The sequence below is a fragment of the Pezoporus flaviventris genome, unplaced genomic scaffold (genome assembly GCF_033815535.1).
Source record: "Pezoporus flaviventris isolate CSIRO_AGI_PZ_B2104156 unplaced genomic scaffold, CSIRO_AGI_Pfla_v1 ptg000025l, whole genome shotgun sequence".
NCBI lineage: Eukaryota > Metazoa > Chordata > Aves > Psittaciformes > Psittacidae > Pezoporus > Pezoporus flaviventris.
In genome coordinates, this window is record NW_026892573.1 from 2,072,859 (window position 1) to 2,083,670 (window position 10,812).

The 10,812-nt window shown below is 47.0% G+C and overlaps 1 pseudogene; it reads right to left on the bottom strand.

Annotated features, from left to right (window-relative positions):
• Positions 1 to 10,393: 10,393 nt before the first annotated feature.
• Positions 10,394 to 10,452, bottom strand: LOC133271803 (U6 spliceosomal RNA; annotated as a pseudogene).
• Positions 10,453 to 10,812: the final 360 nt, after the last annotated feature.

A 10,812-nucleotide genomic window follows, 5' to 3' on the forward strand; every position in this document is an offset into this window, starting at 1 on the left:
AGTAGGTTTTCCATCCCACTTTGTCATGTCTTCTCCGTGATCCAGCAGGTAAAACCATAGGGTACCCCGTGGCGTATACCTCCTGTATCTCCTCTCTTGAACAATAGGACGCCTTTTGTTAATAGCTGAGACGTGTGTTGGTACACGTGAGGAGCTGGATAAATCAGATAGATCTTCCCTCAATTGTTGGAGGTCCTGGGACAGTTTTTCCACAGATGAGATGATGGAAGGGGTGAGGTTGTCTTCGAACTCTCGGAGTTTATGAACCATTTCATTCACTGTTAGTGGTACTATGTCATTCCAGGTTACTGTTGCCAATGAATGGGCATATGATGACGGTGCATTCCGTGTAAGTTTTCGCCACATGGGTCGTGTACATTCAACCTCATCTGGATCTATAGGTGTATCCCCGTTATTCGGCTTGATGTGATAGAGCATCTCTATGATGGCCGATTCCCTCAGAGACTGGATGCCTTTGTCTATAGTAGTCCACTTGGCAGAACGACTCGTAACATCGTCCTTGTACGGAAATCTTTCTTTCACAGCTGCCAAGAGCCGCCTCCAAAGGCTGAGGGACGTTTTCTCTCTTGCGATTGCTTTGTCAATTCCCCCTTCTCTAGCAAGTGATCCCAGCTGCTTGGCTTCTGTACCTTCTAGTTCGTGACCATCGGCCCCATTGTCCCAGCATCGGAGTAACCAGGTGATGATGTGCTCCCCTGGTTGACGGGTAAAATCTTTTCGCATATTCCGCAGCTCGGTTGAGGTCCGAGGTCGAGAAGTTACCTCTTCTTCTTCTTCTTCGTCATGTGATGATGACTCCTGATCAGATTCTGGACCGGGTGGTGAATTCTTTGGTTCTTCATCTCGCTTCACCCTTTTTGCCTCCTTTTTGCTTGTTCTCTTGCGTACAGGGGCAACCGATATTGGTACGAATTGGTCCTCTGGTTTGGCTGCAGTGATTATCACTGTGGTTTGAGTAGCAACTGTACTTGTTGCTGGGGGTGGTGTAGCTGCTGTACTTGGAGCTGGGGTAACCGCGCTGTCTGTTGCAGTTGAAGTTTGAGCAGCTGCTGTACTTGCCACTGGGGTAGCTGCTCTGTTCATTGAGGCCAAAGTTTGAGTAGCGACTGTACTTGTCGCTGGGGTTGGTGCAGCTGCTGTGCTTGGAGCTGGGGTAACCGCGCTGTCTGTTGCAGTTGAAGTTTGAGCAGCTGCTGTACTTGCTGCTGGGGTAGCTGCGCAGTTCATTGCAGCCAAAGTTTGAGTAGTGACTGTTGCTTTGCCCTCAGATCCGCCGACATTCTTTTCCTTTTGAAGGTGCTGGATAGTGTTGAACAAGGCCCTGTAAGCATAGGCCAAGCCCCAGCACGTTGCCGTGATTTGTCCATCTCTGGTATGGCCAGAATGACCACACACCTCATTTAAGTGTTTTACTAATTCTTCTGGATTTTGCAGTTGTCCGGTAGTGAAATTCCAAAGCACTGGAGGGGCCCACTGACCTAGATACTTGCCCATACTATCCCACACACCCTGACACTCATGGCTGTCCAGCCTCAGGGAAAATCTCTCGGTCCTCCTACATTGTCGTTTGACCCCAGACAAGACCCAAACCTGAATCTGCTTAACTCTTGAAATCAGTAGTGAGCAAAACACTCTGTATGCGTGTTAGCATGGTGATTCCCATCACGATCAGCAAACAAGTCTCAACAGCATTAAAATGCCATTCAAAAAATTCAAAAAATTCAAAACTCTCAAATGTAAATGGTCTGGGGGGACGACTGGGAGGGTAAAAGGATGTCTCCTTCACAGGTTGAGCACCTGAGAAGGAGAAAAAAGATGTGTAATTGCTAAGCACTTCTATTATATACCTCCCAAAGTATAAAGGTGGTGACCACACTGGGAACATAAGCCAGATCAGTTTCATGATCAATGACTCTATTGTATTACAAGTCATTACCATAAAGTACAATGGGACAAAAACCTTAGCCCAAGCCTCACACTTGAAAAACACTAATACAGCAAATACCGGATGGACGTAAGATACAATATACTGAAACTGTGAGATCAAGAGGAACAACCTTGAGAGCCAATAAATCACCATTATGACGAGTGACTATCAATCCGGTCAGATCTGTTCTTATCTCAACCCCTCGTGCCCCACGTTGGGCGCCAAAAAAAGAACTGTCGTGGTTTAAACCCAGTCAGGTAACTTGTTCACTCACTCCCAGTGAGTGGTGCCGAGCTGACAACAACCGAGGTCCGTGTCCCCCCCCCCCCCACCGGGGTTCTCCCCCACTCCCAGAGGAACGGGGAGGAGGATCGAAAGAGTGCAACTCCCACGGGTTGAGACAAGAACAGTCCAGCAACCAATGTACACAAATCACCACCGCAACTATCAACTACAACAATGATAAGGGAAAATAACAAGGGAAGAGAATACGATACCACCGGCCAAGAAGACGAGTTCCACCCGGAAGCCCGTGTCCTTCCGGGTAACTCCCAGTCACCCCCCACCCCGGCCATGACGTGCTGTGGTATGGAATACCTCCCTGGCTAGCCCGAGTCAGGCGCCCCATCTCTGCTTCCTCCCGGCTTCCCCTCCTCCCTGGCAGAGCATGAGCCTCACAAAGTCCTTGATAACCTAATGTAATCTTCACTGATTTCAGTGATACTTTTTCATTCATGAAAAAACCCTACCCAAATTTAGCTTTTTTTATGCATCACCATTTTAATCCTGCAGACTATCATGAGATAGAGCAGAATGCGATGACAACAATTTATAATTATTACAATACTTTATAATCAAATATTTTTAAGGAAAATACTATGTAGTTTATAAAATACACTTTCCAATTTAAACAGGAAAGATTCAGGATAGACAGTACTGAAACAGTATGATACATTTTTGATTAATGAGAATTTTATTAAACACATTTCTATTAATGGTACTTAAAACAGAATCCAGTCTTCTCACAGGCAGCAATTAATTTATGCTCATGACATTCTGTAAAGATAAACTTTTTCACACATTTGACAAAAGGAAATGAAGATCACTTAATTTCCCTGATTTTAAGGTTTTGACTAAGATAAAGCTGTCAATACAGATATAAATCTAGCAGTTGCACAGTCATTGCAGGGGTGATTAGAGAATTTAAACATCTAACATCCTTTTAACTAGTATTTCAGGTGTGCCACCACTTTCTGTAGGCAGAGTATCTTTGCATGTGATTTCTGCCAAGTCTCATGGGAAACCCTCCCACAAGCTCCATAAGATGTTTCATTACGTGCTTGGGCATTAGAGTTCTTAGGAAAAGAGAAACTAAGATGAAGCTCCTTCAGGTGGTTGACATGCACACCTCCAAACTTTTAACAAAATCATTTAAACGTAAGCATCAAAGAGTGAGACAAGGCAACCTCATTATATCATGCTGATGCTAATCCCCACTGTAGAAAGAACTGAAGTGTGCTACAACTGGATTTTGAACTCACCAACAGTTGCGACGCAGTCTACTGGAAACCTTGGTATTCTGTGGAAGCTAAGATGAGCAGACATTTTGGCAGGAAAGTGAGATCGACTGGTGGAGTAACTCCCAGGCGTGCCAGTCAGAACGGTTCCAGGGAGATACCCCCCAAAAGGGGAAGGACCCCCTGCCTTCTCACACAGAAGGGGATGGCCCGAGGCAGCCCCTGACCTGTAGCTGTCGTGCAGAGGTAGGGGACCAAAAAGACGACGAGGGTTGGAAGAGAGTTCCAGTTCGACGTCGTGGGAAACCCTCCCCCCTTCCTGCCCTGCTTCCCCAGGTGTCCCTCCGTAATAGGTTCGAGGCCCTGGATCTTGAAGGAGAGGTAGGTGAGAATGTGGGGCAAGGCCCGCCTACAAGGCCACATAGGAAAAGGCGGTCGACATCGCACCTCAAGACTGCCTCTGATAAGAAAGAAAGAAGGGTCATTGTAGTAGGCGATTCCCTTCTGAGAGGAACAGAGGGCCCGATATGCAGAGTTGACCCTCATCATAGGGAAGTGTGTAGTCTGCCTGGAGCCCGGATCAGGGATATCACTAGGGAGCTCCCCAACCTGGTGCACCCGACAGACTACTACCCGCTGCTGATCTTCCAGACAGGTGGGGGGAAGCTGCTTCCTGCAGTCTGAGGGGGATGAAGAAAAACTACAGGGCCTTGAGGCGGATGGTGAAAGAGTCTGGGGCTCAAGTGATCTTCTCCTCACTCCTTCCATCTTCCACTGATGATGTGGGAAGGAATGGGAAGATTCAGTCCATAAACGATTGGCTTCGAGACTGGTGCTACAGGCAGGGCTTTGGATTCTTTGATAACAGCTGGTTTTATAGGGCACCAGTCTGGACAATGACAAGTGGGAAAGGTTTATCTCACAGAGGCAAAAGGATGCTGGGGGACGAATTAGCAGGGCTCATTTGGAGAGCTTTAAACTAGATTCGAAGGGGGATGGGGTTGTAGCTGGGCTTGCCCCAGTGGGGCAGCACTCCAGAATTGATGAAGACTGGGAGGCCTCCTATAATCCTTGGGTGAAATCGGTGTGCTCAGCTCGCTCCCTGGAATGTCTGTACACCAATGCGCGCAGCATGGGAAATAAGCAGGAGGAGTTGGAAACCTGTGTTAAGTCAGGAGACTATGATCTGGTGGCAATTACAGAGACATGGTGGGACAGTTCACATGACTGGAATATAGTCATGGAGGGCTATGTTCTTTTCAGGAAAGACAGGCCAGCCCGGAGGGGTGGTGGGGTTGCTCTTTATGTATGGGAGCAACTACAATGCACCACGTTCTGTCCAGGGACAGATGACGAGCGAGTTGAGAGTCTGTGAGTGAGAATTAAGGGGTATGCTGGCAGGGGCGATACTGTTGTGGGTGTCTGTTACAGGCCACCAGATCAGGGTGAGGAAGTTGACGAGGCCTTCTACAGGCAGCTGAGAGCGGCCTCACAGTCACAGGCTGTGGTTGTCGTGGGGGGTTTTAACTTCCCTGATGTTTGCTGGAAGGACCACTCAGTAACCCAGCCACAGTCCAGGAGGTTCCTCCAGTGAATGGATGATAACTTCCTCCTGCAAATGGTGGATGAGCCAACCAGGATAGGAGCGCTGCTGGATCTCATCCTCACTAACAAGGAGGATCTGGTCGAAGAAGTAAGGGTTGAGGGCTGCCTTGGTTGCAGCGACCACGAGATGGTGGAGTTCAGGATCTTGTGTGGTAGGACTAGTAGAATAGCAAGTAGAATTGCAACGCTGGGTTTTAGCAGGGCAAACTTTGGCCTTTTCAAGCAATTGCTAGGGGAAATCCCATGGGCAAGGCTGCTTGAAGGTAAAGGGGCCCAAGATAGTTGGTTGACATTCAAGGACTGCTTTTTCCGTGCTCAAGATCGGAGCATCCCGACACGTAGGAAGTCAAGGAGGAGGGCCAGGAGACCTGCGTGGCTAAATAGGGAATTGCTGGGTATGCTCAAGTGGAAGAGGAGACTTTACAGGTCATGGAAGGAGGGGCTGGCCACTTGGGAGGAATATAAGGCTGCTGCTAGAGGATGTCGGAAGGCAGCTAGGAGGACTAAGGCCTCCTTAGAATTAAACCTGGCGAGAAGGGTCAAGGACAGCAGAAAGCTTTTTCAAATACATGGCAGATAAAACTAACACCAGAGGCAATGTAGGCCCACTGATGAACGGGATGGGTGCCCTGGTGACAGAAGATACAGAGATGGCAGAGTTACTGAATGCCTTCTTTGTCTCTGTCTACTCTGCTGCAGGCAGTCCTGAAGAGCCCTGTACCCCTGAGACCTTAGATGAAGTCAGGTCGACGGAGCAGTTTGCCTTAGTCGATGAGGAATGGGTTAGAGACTGGTTGAGCAATCTAGACATCCATAAATCCATAGGTCCAGATGGGATGCACCCGCGGGTGCTGAGAGAACTGGCGGAAGTCATTGCTAGACCGTTCTCCATCATCTTTACCAAGTCTTGGGAAATGGGAGAGGCGCCTGAGGCCTGGAGGAAAGCAAATGTCACTCCAGTCTTCAAAAAGGGCAAGAAGGAGGACCCGGGTAACTATAGACCGGTCAGCCTCACTTCCATCCCTGGGAAAGTGATGGAACACCATATCCTTGGTGCCACCTTAAGGCATATCAAGGATTAGAGGGTTATGAGGGGCAGTCAACATGGCTTCACCAAGGGGAAATCATGTTTGACCAATCTCTTAGCCTTTTATGAGGAAATAACACGGTGGATGGATGATGGCAGAGCGGTGGATGTGGTCTACCTTGACTTCAGCAAAGCATTTGGCACAGTCTCCCACAGCATCCTCACAGCTAAATTGAGGAAGTGTGGACTGGATGATCCGGTAGTGAGGTGGACTGTGAACTGGCTGAAGGAGAGAAGCCAGAGAGTTGTAGTCTATGGGGCGGAGTCTAGTTGGAGGCCTGTAACCAGTGGAGTGCCTCAAGGGTCAGTACTGGGACGGGTATTATTTAATATATTCATCAATGATTTAGATGAGGGAATTGAGTGTACTATCAGCAAGTTTGCTGATGACACTAAGCTGGGAGGAGTGGCTGACATGCCAGAAGGCTGTGCTGCCATCCAGCGAGACCTGGACAGGCTGGAGAGTTGGGCAGGGAATAACTTGATGAAATATAACAAGAGAAAGTGTAGAGTCCTGCATCTGGGCAGGAACAACCCCAGGTTCCAGTATAGGCTGGGAAACGACCTGTTAGAGAGCAGTGTAGGGGAGAGGGACCTGGGGGTCCTAGTGGACGACAGGATGACCATGAGCCAACACTGTGCCCTTGTGGCCAAGAAGGCCAATGGCATCCTGGGGTGTATTAGAAGGGGGGTGGTTAGTAGGTCAAGAGAGCTCCTCCTTCCCCTCTACTCTGCCCTGGTGAGACCACACCTGGAATATTGTGTCCTGTTCTGGTCTCCTCAGTTCAAGAAGGACAGGGAGCTGCTGGAGAGAGTCCAGCGCAGGGCAACAAAGATGATTAAGGGGGTGGAGCATCTCCCTTATGAGGAAAGACTGAGGTAGCTGGGTCTCTATAGTTTGGAGAAGAGGAGACTGAGGGGTGACCTTATTAGTGTATATAAATATATAAAGGGGGAGTGTCACGAGGATGGAGCCAGGCTCTACTCAGTGGCAAACAATGATAGGACAAGGGGTAATGGGTACAAACTGGAACACAAGAGGTTCCACTTAAACTTGAGAAGAAACTTCTTCTCAGTGAGGGTGATGGAACACTGGAACAGGCTGCCCAGGGAGGTTGTGGAGTCTCCTTCCCTGGAGACATTCAAAACCCGCCTGGACACATTCCTGTGTAACATTATCTGGGTGTTCCTGTTCCGGCAGGGGGATTGGACTAGATGATCTTTCGAGGTCCCTTCCAATCTCTAGCATACTGTGATACTGTGATACTGTGAAAGTCAAGTCTGTTCTGAGGAAGGCCCAATGCATCACTATTCTTTACTGATTTCTGATAGATAATGATCCTTCAACAGCTTTTAAGCTGTGCTTTTTTACCTGATGGCATTCAAGTGATTATCTTTTCTTGTACATCTCTGTAGCTACATATAGTGATAGTATTCTACTGAAGTCTCCTGAATTACAAAAGAGAACTCTATTATTCTTCTTGTTTCTGTGAGGAGCTTTTAGTGCTGGTTCTTAGGCCTTAAGGTGGACAGACATGGGTCAGCTTTGTCAGTCTCTATGGAATCCTAAATTACTTTATGAAAGGTTTACTTAATGGACAACATTAAGAATGATAAGAAGAAGTAATCTTTTGGCTGATGTATGTAATGTGTGATGTGAATGTGGAGAATTTCTTCATGGAGCATCTGATTATTTCTTGTGCCTAACTGCTTGCAATTTGGAATGTTGAATATTATAAAGGCACTTAAAACCAGCGAAGTTGCCTCAGTAAAAGAAGTGTAAAGAAATAAAGGCAAATTCAGAGGGATCATCCTGAAGTCTTTCAAAATACAGAACTTCCACTGTCACTTCAGCAAAAGTTATCTGTATTGAATAGCTGTATGACCAGAATCAGATTTTGTTCTGACCTAGAATCAGTTTTTCTTCAGCTATAACAGTAGATGTTAAAATCTCAATGTTGCCTACATTGTGCTATTGCCTGTACTTTTTATTTGCAGTATTTCCTATCTGAACTGAAAACACCCACAATAGATGTACATATTATGAGCAGCAAGTAGTTTCCATTATCACATCTGTAAAAAAGAAAAATGTTTTTAATAGATTATTTTTAATTGAGTCTTGAATATTTGCTGCTATAATCATCTGTGAGCATTTGTAGATGCAGATTAGAAGACTGCATGCCAAAAAAAATCCAATTGCCTGTTTAATACCCTAATTTTCATGCACATATAAGCCTTCTTAAACAATGTCGTGGTTTAAACCCAGTTAGGCAACTTGTTCACTCACTCCCAGTGAGTGGTGCCGGGCTGACAGCAATCGAGGCCCCCCCCCCCCCCCGCCCCCCGGGGCTCTCCCCTTCCCCTCTCCCAGAGGAATGGGGAGGAGTATCAGAAGAGTGCAACTCCCACGGGTTGAGACAAGAACAGTCCAGCAACTAATGTACAACACAAATCATCACCTCTACTACCAACTACAACAATGTTAAGAGAAAATAACAAGGGAAGAGAATACGATACCACTGGCCAAGAAACGAGTCCTACCCGGAAGCCCGTTACCCCCCACCCCGGGCATGACGTGCTGTGGTATGGAACACCTCCTGTATCTCCTCTCTCAAACAATAGGATTCTTTTTGTTAATAGCTGAGACATGTGTTGGTACACGTGAGGAGCTGGATAAATCAGATAGATCGTCCCTCAATTGTTCGAGGTCCTGGGACACTTTTTTCACAGCTGAGATGATGGAAGGGGTGAGATTGTCTTCGAACTCTCGGAGTTTATGAACCGTTTCATCCACTGTTAGTGGTACTATGTCATTCCAGGTTACTGTTGCCAATGAATGGGCATATGATGACGGTGCATTCCGTGTAAGTTTTCGCCACATGGGTCGTGTACATTCAACCTCATCTGGATCTGTGGGTGTATCCCCATTATTCGGCTTGATGTGATAGATCATCTCTACAATGGCTGATTCCCTGGATGCCTTTGTCTATAGTAGTCCACTTGGCCGAACGACTCATAGCATCGTCCTTGTATGGAAACCCTTCTTTCACAGCTGCCAAGATCCGCCTCCAAAGACTGAGAGACTTTTTCTCTCTTGCAATTGCTTTGTCAATTCCCCCTTCTCTAGCAAGTGATCCCAGCTGCTTGGCTTGCCACTGGGGTAGCTGTTCATTGCAGCCAAAGTTTGAGTAGCGACTGTACTTGTTGCTGGTGGTGGTGAAGCTGCTGTGCCTGGAGCTGGAGTAGCTGCGCTGACTGTTGCTTTGTCCTCAGATCGGCCAACATTCTTTTCCTTTTGAGGGTGCTAGATAGTGTTAAACAAGGCCCTGTAAGCATAGGCCAAGCCTCAGCACGTTGCCGTGATTTGTCCATGGCCAGAATGACCACACACCTCATTTAAGTGTTTTACTAATTCTCCTGGATTTTGCAGTTGTTTGGTAGTGAAATTCCAAAGTACGGGAGGGGCCCACTGACGTAGATACTTGCCCATACTATCCCACACACACTGCCATTCATGGCTGTCCAGCCTCAGGGAAAATCTCTTGGTCCTCCTACAGTGTCGTTTGACCCCAGACAAGACCAAACCTGACTCTGCTTAACTCTTGAAATCAGTCGTGGACAAAATACACTGTATGCGTGCTAGCATGGTGATTCCCATCACGATCAGCAAACAAGTCTCAACAGCATTAAAAGGCCATTCAAAAAATTCAAAACTCAAATGTAAATGTTCTGAGGGGAGGACTGGGAAGGTAAAAGGATGTCTCCTTCACAGGTTGAGCACCTGAGAAGGAGAAAAAAGATGTGTAATTGCTAAGCACCTCCATCATATACCTCCCAAAGTATAAAGGTGGTGACCACACTGGGAACATAAGCCAGATCAGTTTCATGATCAATGATTCTATTGTATTACAAGTCATTACCATAAAGTACAATGAGACAAAACCCTTAGCCCAAGCCCCACACTTGAAAAACACTAATACAGCAAATACCGGATGGAAGTAAGATATGATACACTGAAACTGTGAGATCAAGAGGAACAACCTTGAGAGCCAAAAAATCAGCACTGTGACGAGTGACTATTAATCCGGTCAGATCTGTCGTTATCTCAACCCCTCGTGCCCCACGTTGGGCGCCAAAAAGAACTGTCGTGGTTTAAACCCAGTCAGGCAACTTGTTCACTCACTCCTAGTGAGTGGTGCTGGGCTGACAACAATCGAGGGCCCCCCCGCCCCCTCCCCGAATATGGAACGCTTCACAAATTTGTGTGTCATCCTTGTGCAGGGGCCATGCTAATTGGTTTCACCAACACTGTTCCCAGGCTGGAAGTCAAAACACAGCACTGCACCAGCTACCACGAAGGAGAAACATGACTGCTACTGCTGAACCCAGGACAAACACTTAGAACATGTAGAAAAATTTGGTTTATATGCAGAGAACACAGGTTAGATCAGGTGAACTTTTATGCAGAGTGTTGTGAAGAAATGCACAACAGGGAAGTTACCATGAGTGATGTGGTATGGTAGTTCACAATTAACAAAAAAAAGCAGTTTAGGGGTTCACAGGGGAAATAGAATGGGGGATCAGATGCTGAATGAAGGTATGCAAAATGGCATGGTTAGGAACACTCTTAGCTTTCTATGGGTCTGAGGAGCTTT